Source organism: Neopsephotus bourkii, unplaced genomic scaffold (genome assembly GCF_033783945.1).
Source record: "Neopsephotus bourkii isolate Nb327-2 ecotype Australia unplaced genomic scaffold, CSIRO-AGI_Nbou_v1 NB_318, whole genome shotgun sequence".
Classification (NCBI taxonomy): Eukaryota; Metazoa; Chordata; class Aves; order Psittaciformes; family Psittacidae; genus Neopsephotus; species Neopsephotus bourkii.
This window is the reverse complement of record NW_026900826.1, coordinates 5,909,738-5,922,257: the sequence shown is the minus strand read 5'-3', so window position 1 is coordinate 5,922,257 and position 12,520 is coordinate 5,909,738. Positions and strand designations below refer to the sequence as shown.

General features: G+C 39.1%; 1 protein-coding gene across 2 annotated transcripts in view; it reads right to left on the bottom strand.

Moving 5' to 3' along the window:
- The window catches only part of CHRFAM7A (CHRNA7 (exons 5-10) and FAM7A (exons A-E) fusion), a 38,749-nt gene that overhangs the window by 19,045 nt on the left and 7,184 nt on the right, over positions 1-12,520 (bottom strand). Inside the window, exon 1 of one of the 2 annotated variants that reach the window (XM_061347519.1) lies at positions 69-834. The exons of the other annotated variant lie outside the window; for it this stretch is intronic. The gene's annotated coding sequence lies outside the window, so the exon portion shown is untranslated. Of the gene's footprint in view, positions 1-68; positions 835-12,520 lie in introns of those variants that run through there. 2 annotated transcript variants of the gene reach the window in all.

Here is a 12,520-nt window from a genome sequence, read left to right as displayed (position 1 = left end):
GTGGTTTTTGTAGTGGTGTTTGTTGGAACAAATGGCTTCCAGCATTTTAGTCATTATTGGATTCTCACCCATCACTAGAGGAAAGATTCTGATTTTAGAGGAATTGTGCTTCTCTGTGGTCCCAAGTAAAGCTGGTGAAAGGTGGGAAAGGAGACAGACATCCTGCAGGGTTTCCTTCCGGATAGGAGAGTTTTTTGAATGCTGTTTTGAAAGCTTTACAGCAAACTGTATTAACACTATTTTTTTATCAGGGTTGCACAGGACTTCCTCATTTTCTGTCACTGTGCAATATTTTGTAAACACCTACAGAAAAAGTGTTACCCACAAAGAGCAAGGCAGTTCCTACTACAAATGCTTTCCTTTATAAAGGAGCAAAGAAAAAGGACTTAACAATATATTCTGAGATGCTGGGAAAATTAGCCAGAAAGCATGACCAGAAATTATACCATGTTGTTAGGATTGGTGTGGGTTTTTTCCCATACCAGCTACTTTAGGTTACTTGCTGTTCAGGTAGTACTGGCCAAGTAGTGCAGGCAGTGAAGAGTTAGGTTTCAGTCATGCAGTGGGAGGTGAGTGGGAAGCTACTTAATTCATAACTGTAGTTATGACCTCTGAGGGCAGATAACAAATTGCCACTGGGCAACTTATCACATTATTCGATGCCAGTGTGATTGATGAAGGAAAAGTAGTTGACATCAGGAAGACTAGAATGGTCCTTCGTCAATTTTTGAAGGTAGAGGTAACAATTTCTGGAAGTTCTTGAAGGGAATTGTACTGTCTCCATTATTCCAGTTCCCATCTGTCTTTACTGTATAAACAGTCTGTCAGACTGGAAACAGTCTATGAGTTTCCAGATCATCTCTGGAAACACAGTGTCAGATTTTCCCATTATCCTTCCCTCACCCTGTGTTCAAGAGAACATATAAAAGAAGAGATGGAAATGTGACTTTCAAAAGGATGTTAGCACATTTATTATCCACACTAGAAAGGCTATGCAGAAAAAAAGCAAGAAAAGTAAAATCAGCCTGCATGCCTATATACTGGGATGCACTGATGTGCATCAGCTACCAAGAAACACACACTTCCTGGAAGACTTGCATGAAGTAATGTCCTAACTAAAATCTGTTAGCTGTAATTCATGAACTTCAAATCTGGATTCTTATGTGGTTGCATCTCACCTAAATTACAGAAAAAGTAATCCCTCTTTGAACTGGGCTTCAGTTAGTATGAACCTTAATAGAAGAGTTTGTAAAAGCATTTTAAGACATGGCTTGTCACAGCAATAATGCTAGGTTCCTGATTGGTACCTTGTATCAAGACTGAATTAATAATTGTAGTTATTATTAAGTTAATAATTGTAGTCTGGAGTTAATGCGCTGACAGCCAGTGAGAGACACATAAGGCAGTCCCTGTACCAGTTTTCACTTCTGTTTGCTTGGATGTCATTCTACTGAAACCAGCAGGTTAATCAGTTCATTTGCTCTTACTTCATTGTCTCGACACTTGCTCATTAAACATTCTCAACATCTTCTGATCCACAGTGCCAAATTACCAGTACCTAATGGCTTTTATCCCCCCACATCCTTTAAAACCCTGTTATGATAAATTTTTGCTTCACTCAGCTTTGCGTTTTCTTCCTGTTCCTTTTTTATGGTCGTGCACTGAGCTCACTAAACAGTATGAAGTGAAAAAGCCTGAATTCTTTTATGGTTAGTACTGAGATAACAGGCTGGAGGATAAGCTAAGCGCTCTTAAAATGGCCAGTTGACAGAAGATTGATGCTGTGGCCATGCTTTAGGCAGCCATAGTGACAATATGAATCTGAGCTCCTCGAAACTTCTGCAGAGTAGTGAAGGGGCTGGACTTCTTAATTCCTGCCCATGGTGAGGCCAACCTCGAGGAGAGGCCAGAGCAGCAAGTAGTTCAACTTCACCCACCAGAAGCCCAACTGAAAACACCACGGTGACCTTACATTCTTTGTAACACTAAGTCAACATGGGGGACTATTGCAATTATGCTCTCCTCATGTGCCAAGGTTAATGCTAAACTTTTGTATTAAAGGCAGCTCAAGGCTCCTTGGTGGTTCAGTCAAAAAACAATTTTTGCTGTCTTAGGGGTGAGGATAAAAGTCAGATTACTTAAGAAAGTCAGCCTGATGCTTCTGGCATGAAATGAAACTGCAGCTGCTAGCTGAAGACTGCCTCTAGTCATCCATAGGTGGGGGCTGTAGCTGCAGTGAATCTTGCTGTTGAAGAACATAGTAGAGGGTACAGAGTCATGCTGCCCTGTAATGAGTGCATATTCATTACCCCTGAAGCCTAAGGCATCACCTACATCTCACCTTCCAAAAGGCAGGAGTAATTAAAATGCAAATTTGGATGGAATTAAGAACTGTGGGGTGGTTGTTGTTTGGTTTTTTCTTTTTTTTGCATAGGAATAAAAAGCTACATGGGGAGTTGGCAATGTGAAACAGGTTTTTTAAGCAACATAAAGATGGAAAAAAAAAGCAATGTACAGGATTTGTGAGAAGAAAGAGTTGAACTCCTGATGCCTCTTCCCCCCATGACTTGCCTTTCAGCACAAAAGGAATGGGTTATTTCAATTACCCTTCACTTCTCCAGAAGTCAGCAGTATACCTTTTCATCACAGTAAAATGTTTTGACTCAGCATACAGCACATATTTCCAATTATGCAGAAATTGTATAAACAGACATTACCGATGCACAAATAATAATACTCCATGATCTAGCATGTGAGACTCAGCACCAGCAACAGGCCACAGAATGTTTCTGATTTCTTGAAAATAAATGCAAAAAGTGCAAAGTGATTCAATAAAAAGTCAAAAGTGGAAAATATAAATTTTCACTGTTTCAATGCATTTTTCTCAAGACCACTTCAAACAAACACACATTTATATTTGGTGTATAATGGAGCCATTTAGGTCATTACCCCTTAGTCTCTTCTACATTCCACTTCAAAGCCAAATTCAGCCCTGAGGCACTTTCACTGCTAGGATGATACTTGACTGGGTGACTTTCTCACCTGCCAACTTTGACTCTGGCTCTTTCAGACCTTTAGGGATAAGATACTGCAGTTGTCCTTGGGATTTAGTTAAGTATTGCCTGTAGCATCAAGGTGAGGTTTGCAGTTAAATCTCTGAAATCCAGCCTGCGTGAAAGTATCTTCCTTCCTTTGTGTGCTTCTTGATCTTTGACTTAATTTCTGATAGCTTTTTTTTTAATCAAAGAGTTAAAATCTTGCTGCAAACCAAAATGTGAGTAGTTAATCAAAGTGAAATTTGAAAAGAAAACTTTTCTTTTGAGCTGTTAGGTGTATTAGATTTGTGATGAATGCTATATGAATTGCTCTTCATACTTGCTGCATGCTGAAGGTCTTTGAAATAGAGAACTGCTATTTAGAATTGCTTCTGACTGGGAAAGCAGAGTTTTGTTGCTGGAGGTAACACAGACTGGCACAGATTGCTGCTACTAGCTGGTTTTATTTGTTAAGAAGGCTGACTTTGGACTGTAAATTCAGTGAGGAGTGAGGCAATAAATGGCTATTCTGGGACTTAGTGAAATACTTAGAGTTGTTTGGGAAACAGTTTCCCTGTAGGGAGACAGCCCTCCTCACTCTCCCTATGGCCCCACTTTCATTTGTGGTACAGTAAGGTTTATTGAAGCCCCCTAAATCTCTAGCCAGGAACAATGCAGCACAGACCTGGCGTATTCCCAACACAACCTGCTGTCCTAAGCACTTCCCATCATCTTGGAGGACAGAGTGGCAGTACCGATCCCAGATGCAGTGACAGCTCCTCTGTTACCTATATGAATTAAAAAATCAGCCTCTTCACATCATGTGAACAGTGCAGCAGGGCTAACAACAGCTTGCACTGGAATGTACAGCTGAAAAAGAGAACGCAGCTGAAGGGTATTTGTGAAAGAGTTGAATCATCCGTGCGAAGTGTTGAGGCTGAGGACTCTTGTAGATATTGGCTCTGTTATAGAAATAAATATATAAATATTTGTAGGAGAGTGCCACTGTTAATCCAGTGAAATTCCTTGCAGGAGACAGGTGGAATTAAGGTCTGACTCTGCACTCTTGCTCTGTTTATTCCTTGTTTTAGAACCATGACCTGCATTTAATGATTCCTCTGTCTGGCCATATTTACTAGAACTATTTCTGCAAATTAAAAGGTGTGCCACCCTATAAGTAATGCTGGATAAACCAAACATTCCAGTTCAAGCTACCTCTCTTTAGCAGATAGTGCTCTGTGACAGCCAAAACCTCATGTTACTATTACTTCAATTACGTGCAGCTTCTTACCTTCTTACCATGACCTATCTTCAGAAATATTTACTTAGAGTGTAATGTTTGAAGTTCAAGTATGGAAGATTTATTTCAAAGCAATATCTATTCATGTCATCTTCCCTTGAAATACATACATCCAGGCTGGTCTACGTATGCATGTGTAATGCCATTTTCTCTATTCCTTGGGCTGTAGCGTAAAACAGTGCCAGAGTACTTAGAGCTAGCCAGCTATGCTCTACTGGCTCTAACTTTAGGTTATTATGCTTATGGCATATGATCATAGAGCATTGTCTTGTCTTGAGAGTTTTTAAGCGTGTCCCATCAGGAAAATGTGGAATTGTTCAGACCACGTATTATCTTTTCGGGTTGGTTTGATTTTGTTTATTTATTTGTTTTGTTTTGGGGTTTGTTTGTTTTTATAATTGAATTATTATAAATGGTAATAATTGAGTAGAAAATCAATAAATAAAGTGACTTTGTAAATCTTCTAACATACAAGCACATTCTTTTCAGCAAATTAAGCACAAGGAAAATGGTGCCTTAGCTAGAAATAACAATGCAACAGTGCCAAATTAATACTTTACAGTATAAAGCATTACAGATTTCAGCACTGCTTTGCAGACAGTTACACAGCTCGATGTGTAGCAGTTTAGACTGCCACATCTGTTGACATTAGTTCCAGATGTTTGCATGTAGTAACAACGACAAGCAGAAGAGGCAGGCTGAGCAACAGAACAGAAACATCAGAGCGTTACGACAAATAGAAACAAGCATCTGCTGTTGGGTGCAGAGGGTCCCTGGGATAGGGTATGCAAAGGTGCAAGGTTTAGCCATGGTGAAGCCCATTATGGTGAACTTCTGGTTTCATGTAGTGGAAATGGCAATAGGATGGTCTGCAAGTCACTGGTGAGAGATAGCATCCAGCAACTGGACGGGAATGGGAGAGGAGGAAAGGAAACCTACTGGTGTGAGTGGTGGAAAGATGCCATTAGCACTAGACTAGCTACCATTCTGATTTGTGTTTAATACTTGAGTCAGCACATACTTAATACAAGCTTTGCTAGGAGTTTACCCACAGATACAATTCGGACTTAGTGACTCTAGAGCTTGACCTGTATGTAAAGCAGAAAAAAAATGGAATCTTCAAGTGTGTGCTCTGCATGGGTATTGAAACCTGGAGTTCACCTGTCCCATGCACTGTTCAAGTGCATGAGAAAGACAGAAGCAAAAGAGTGAGGAATTAAACCTGAGTATAACAGACAAGTATGCTTCTGCTTATAGCTAAAGTCTGTGAAAGTGTTAAAGGTATTGAGAGTTAAAATGCTAAATTGTTACTAAAGCATTACGTGCTGCTGGGATAGGAGCAGATGCTCACATTTGGTCTTTTGTGTATCTTTAATTTTTTCTTTCAAATAAAAATTAGGAAAGTGTCATTTGAATTTTATCTGGGTTAAGGTTCAGATTGGGGTGTGAGATGAGGAGTCTCATTGCTCTGCTTAATATAATTCAGGAGAAATTCTGAGGAGGAGGGTTGCTCATTTTGATGTGTTTTTTTAAATTGTGCAATGTGTGCTCTAATTTGCAAGTCTGAAAAATTCCAGTGGTTTCTCCATACCGACTATTTGACATGTTTTACAAGAAGTATTTTCTTTCTCCCCAACAACTGTATCTTGCTTTAAAAGAAAGGCAGAGTTTGCTCTAAATGTACACAGGTCATCCCAGATACATGCAAATCTTACGCAGCAGAAAAGCTGCTGAAGAAAGAGCATAGAAAAGCCATCTGAACTCTGGACAGAGCATCTGTGCAAGGAGCCACCTTAAATGTGGCAATGTGTTTCTGTTCCATATGTACTCTGACAAGGTCTGACACTTGTGCTTGCCATTGAGTGTACAGGGCTTTGTCCTGACAGTGGGCTTGAGATATATTGTTTCTCAGAAAAGAAGCGGAGATTGTGAATGTGGGTAAGAGCCTCATGATGTACCCTTTCTGTTACCATGGGGACATTATTGTAATAGCAGGCTTTTTTCTTTTTTTCCCCGTACATCATTGTTAACAAGAGATTGTATTTAGATCTAAACACAGTCACCTCTGCAAAGACAAGCAGGGATCGGGCATTTGAAGTGAGCAGAGTACAGTATAGACAATAAAACACTTCAGTACATATTGTGAAAAAAATACTCTCCTGAAGAGCAAGAGGGGGAGGTTGCATTTTTTTCAAGTTATCTTACGAACTCCCATGATCCCTCCGTTCAATTATTAAATATAGCATAGAGCTTGAAGTGCAGTTACATTTAGTGCACACACGCAAAGTAATAGCTGTGTTCTATTGCTTTATTTACAAACAATTCTTGATTCCATTGTGTTGCACAGCAGACTCCCATTCAGAGGGTTGAACCCTGAATTAGTGTTAACTGTCTATAGGTGCTGATTATCATTGCCAGTCTGACACAGATGGGCATCCCAGCTCTGAGCACATGCTGGAATCTGGGAGCTGCCAACCATTCCACAGGCTAAGAGGGAAAAATAGAGCCCCCCTAGCCCCACCCCGTAAACAGTGTTAAAACAGGAGGGAATCAAAGCTTTTGGACTTGGTTTGTTTGCCTAGAGCTTAGCTGCAAAACATGAAAGTTGAAACATCAGGTTGTTATATCAGATGTACCAGTAATTCCAGGACAGCATTATAACAAAAGATTTGACTCTATTTTTATTCTAGATAATCCACTTTAAGTCATATTTGACTTTTTATTAAACCTTTCTCCTTAAAATATATGTAGGTCATATGGAAATGCTGTTGTAGCATGTATACTTAGCAAACTAAAGTGGAAGGGAAGCAGGTGATTTTTTCAAGGAGAGAAGAGAAATTTATGGAAAAAGGAAAAGCTGAACACAAAGCTGTCTCTTTCTCTCCCGTTGTGTCATCAGAGCATACAGCTCTAGCACCAGCTTGCTGCTGGCATTCTTCTGTTCTATTTTTGTGAAAAACAGCAACAGAAATTTCAACTCTGTCCTCTACAAATGGACATAGTTAAAGCCAGCTTCTGAGAACCAGTTAGCAAATTGCCATTACTCATCCCAGGCAGTCTCTCTAGCTATACTATCTTATCTCCACCTTTCCAAGTGTAGGCAAAGTAAGCAAGGAGTAGCTCCGAAGTTTCTGTGATGTGTAATGTAAACCATTATTCTTGATGTCTCAGGGTCTCTGTTCAATCTAGGCTACATCACAGACATTACCATGGCAATTAAAAAGTCTCCTGGAGAAGGATGTAGTACAAAATGTTTATCCTGCTTGAACGTCACTGCAGCTCTTGACACAGAAAAATTACAAGTGCCCCTTAATAACCAAGGAAGAGAGGATGAATCAGCATTACAGGAATACTAGTTATTCCTTACCCTACATCCTCTGAGGGACAGGTTTGAGAGTCATTTTTTAGAGGGTCTTAATTTTGAACTTTCCTTAAAAATGCACCTGGTCCCCACTTCTCTTTAATGCATGTAAACAGTTACTGACAAAGGTACCGAGAAAATGGAAGCTTGGCTGAGAGAAAAATATTGATGACAATCAACTGCATGCAACAAGCATCATGACTCAAATGTCAGAACACCTACACAGTCCTTCAGGCTGCTGTTTTCTGTGACACAAAAGAGCAAACTCTCTCCTATGAAAAGAACATTTCTGCCTGTTGAGGTCAGAGATGGAGGAAGCGCTCCAAAATAAAACTGCTTATTTGAGTTCCCAGAGCTCATGGTTCAGTCAAGTTTACCATTGCTCATTATTTTTTCTGTCTTCATTCTTGCATTTAGTAGCGTTGGTGGTGGGTAAAAAGCCTGCTTCTTTCCTCTCATACTTAGTCAATACAACTGTGTAGTTACTGAAAGTAAGTACAGAGATGCCAGACACAGAAATATGTTAATATCCACGGCTGAACATGGAATACAAGCCAGTGCTAGATAACTAAATGCACATGGATTGTGCTCCATTCAAGCTACTCCATTAGGAGGATCATATAAGCAATATGAAGACATGATTATAGGCCATGCAAATACAGCTTCACATTACTACCAGAGGATTTTGGAGAGATGAGCTGGATAAATATCATATTCTTGTGTTTCTGGCTTCATGCCATGCTTCTAGCACTTCTCAGTTAGCTGTTGTTGAAGCCAGTGTTAACAGTCTTGCTTTTTCACAAATAAAATTCTAGTTTCAGATAACAGGCATGAACATGAAAGCCAAAGTGAAGGCTAAATCCAAATACATGCTTGCTTCAAGATTCTTCTGGTTATTCTGGAAAGTAATTATTTTAATTTTAAATAAATTAAAAAACTCAAAAGTAGTTAACACAGCAAAGAAGTTAAAGTTCTAGTAAGTTTTAAAAATTTCTTTTTTTATGTAGGTGCTTCTACATGTATGCTCCCTGCTGCCAACCCCGGGTGAGATCTTCTTCTCCCCTTAATTTTTTTGCCTTTTTTGTCAGGGATATATTTAGATTGGGAACAGTTGGATTGTTTAGTGGTCTATTCAGGCGATCATGGTGAGGAGTTCAGGAGACAGCAAAGAATTCGCATCTTTATCATCTACATTTGAAGTAATTAACATTTGAATGTTTCTGTATTAATATGCTGTTCACAGATAGAAAAGGGTTTGCTTGCAGTCCATTGAGAATACATTGATAACTGCTGTCAGCGCTATTAGATTTGTAAAATACTGAAAACTTTTTATACTGTGTGCTTTTCTGAGAGAAAAGCAGGCACTGTATCCACACAGGTCTGAGAATACAGCCCTAAAATGAAAGGGAGAACAGAACCAGAATACTTCCTACTTGATTGTTCAAGAGCCATAGCCCATCAGGACTACCATTTAAGAATGTTAAACCATGACTGGTAATTTTATCTTGTCCCCAAGCTCCTCTGGTAGCACAGGTGCTCCCAAGCATGGTGTTAGAAGTTAGGTGCCTTGCTTTAGGAGCACTTCTTACATTCTCTTTGCTGTCATCCCTGAAATTGCTGCAGCACCTTTCCTACCAACTTGTGAACCCACACAGATCCTCTTTACAGGAGTGGGGTAGAGGCTGTGATGGTTAGGTGTGGGCTACTTTTCCCCAGATAACTCATCCAGCCCACAGCATCTTCCTGCACCACTTCCAGAAGCCTTCCTAGAAAAGAAATGGGTCCAGCAGAGGCAACCACCTGCATTTGAACTCCTTCTTCAGTGCATGTTGACACTGCAAAGGCAAATGAAATCCAGGAAGACTCAAGTCAACTCCCATCATTATGTGCACAGTAAAGCACCAGAGTTTGAGAGTGTGTAATTAGTCTGTAGTGCACAAAACCTGAGCAGAGATTTGACTGCACACACATTGTGCATCAGCTCATGCCACAGCTGGGACTGAACCTGCAGGTCTCCCAGGAGCCTGGGAGCAGGGAAGTAATTTAACTGGCAAAGAGGGTTTGAAAATGCTGATCTAATACTTCTACTTTATGGAGCCAGGTGCTCAGCTGATGCAGATCAGTGTAGCTCCACCATCAAGGAGAAGAAAACTACAGAGTTTTCAAACATTTCATACAGATTTCCACAGACCGTAACAACTGATCCACATTGTCAAAACAAAGGATAGGAACGTGTGTACTAAGCAGCAACATGATGTATTGTCTAGTACTAGAATACAAGATAAATATTGTCATTTTAACTGCATATAGTCTTAAAAAAAATAGACGAACTATTCTGCATATTACAGGGACTATACTCATTTCAGTCCCCAAACTTCTGTGAATTGAAAGCTTTGTATAAGAACAAGTATTAGCTAGTTAGACCTGACTCCCACAAATTCTGTCTTGTGCTTTAATTTTATTTCATTGGCTGATTACTGAGTACTAGTAGCCCTCATATGATGTGACTTTGCAATTCTGTTGCTCTAGTAAGAGGTCCTGTGTAAAATATGAAACGTTGTGGTGCCTGTGCTCTACAGTAATCCGTCACAACAGAATCTGTTTTCTAGGACTTTAATCATACTTTTCAGAGTAAGAATGCAAATCTTCATCACAGATGGCATACCACTAGATGTCTACTCACTTTCTGAGTTAGTGGTGCATCCATACCAATGTAGTTATAAAGCAGAGGATTAAAATACAGAGTTTTTATGATTCATGCTGATTGTTTATATCACAAAGGATGAGAAAAATGTCAGAGAAACTGCTTTGCTTTACTCATATTAAAAGAAACAACAACAAACAAGCAACAAAACAAAACAGAAAACCCCCAGCTGATTTCTGTTACAGTTCCAACGACTTCTCCTGTGGAACCAGAAAGCAGAATAGAAATTCTGATTTTCACAGGCAATGAACATCTCTAATGTCCTCCAGTTAACTGTTATCAGGAGGTTTTTTACTGCCTTCAGTCAGTCATTTTTTCCTTCCTGCAAACTGCCTTACATTAATGTAAACTCATTGCTTCCCACAGAATACAGATTGTGTTTAAAATATCTTTCCAGATCTAGCACTCTTTGAGAAGACTGGGTAAAAGAGAGATGCTGAAGGAAAAAGTAGTCCAGAAAGCCAGAAGGTATTTAGAAGCACAGGAAAAATAGACAAATCACAAAATAATGTTACAGTTTCTGGTAGTTTATCTCACCACAGGAGGGCAGGGAAAGGTGCTGTTTGCCTGTTTAAATCAATTAATATAATATTTTTTACTATTATTTGAAAAGAGTGGTTCTTCATATTTCACAGGGAAGGAGAATACGCTGTTTTCTGTTATAATCCAGTGACTTTCATACGTATTAAACTACTGAAAATATTGGAAAGCATATCCCAGCACTACTCCAGTTTTCTAAGCTCTCAGGAATAAATCATGGTAGAATGGAAATGTCTGCAAGATGAAAGTGCAAATAGTTTCTCCCTTCAGCATGGAGGGAATAAAGATCAAGCTGCAAAATGAGAGGAAAATAAAGCTTGGAGAGACTTTTTGTAATGCACACAAATGAATGCTAGAAATTTACAGAATAATGCAGATTTGATGAGCTTCTGCCTTAATCATTGTTTGCAAAAAGGCTGCTGAGGTTTGATAAACGGCTTAGGAGCTTAGGACTTTCTTACTTCTTTAGTGCCATTTCTCAACAAGCTTTTGATTTGGTGGTTTTATTCGTCTTTCCAGATTTTTTGTTGTTGTTGGCATGGGAGATGTTTGGTTTATAGTCTCTTTCTTTACAGAAGCTCTTCTGCTTCCATGAATGATGGCATCATTTCTTTTAAAACGTCAAGGTATTTCACATTACTGTCTTGCCCAGTGGGTTCAGGGTATTCGATTGCACATACTGAGCTGCAGATTCTTAGGTAGAGGCTTTGCTAAGCTCTGTATGTAAGAAAGAGAAGTCAACTGTATCACAGTGTGTAAAATGAAACAAGGAGACGAAAGCCCTTGAATATATAAATCTAAGTCATACAAGTAACCAGGGGCAATATAGGAGGAGCAAACTTTGACTGAGTTCAAATAAATGTAAAAAAGTTTGTGTGCTTTCATTTTTCTTTTGGTCTGCACTAGTGAGTTGAAGAGCCTAAAGGAACAGGGTTACTCTTGAGATTCTGCTGTTGCTAACTATATACAAACAACTGTTCAGCGCTTTTCTTTCCCTTAATATAAATTTAAAAAAACCCAAAACATGAGAAACTGGAAAATAAGTGAAAACTGTTGTGTAGTAAATTATTTAATTCACTAGTAAATGTCTAGAGGAACCATGAAAAATTCCAGACAAAATGGTGTTATGCAACATAAACAAGAACTTGAATATTACTGTAGGTAAACAACTAAATTCTACTTTCTTAAATACATTATCAAATGGTGTATCTTCTGCTAGTTATATATATATAAATAAAGTATATGATCAAGGTCAACCATAGTGGACACATTCATACCCACCAAAATGTTTGTCACTATAAGTCTTGCTACAGAAGTCACAAGCTAAGAGAGTATTGATCCAGCATTCTCCCAGGTTTAGCAACTTGCCTCAGACAGAGATGGAACTAGCATGGGTTGCTAAATATATGGCATATTTAAAGTGACTAAGAACCCTGTGTAGAGGTTTGTGAGCAGTTTAAGGTAACATAAATCCAAAGTAAATACAGGTAATCTAGACAAATGACTACTCCAAAAATTGATTCAGCTACCTGCTCAGTCCCAGAGGCACTGGTGCAAGACAAAGGGGTAGGAACATGAGA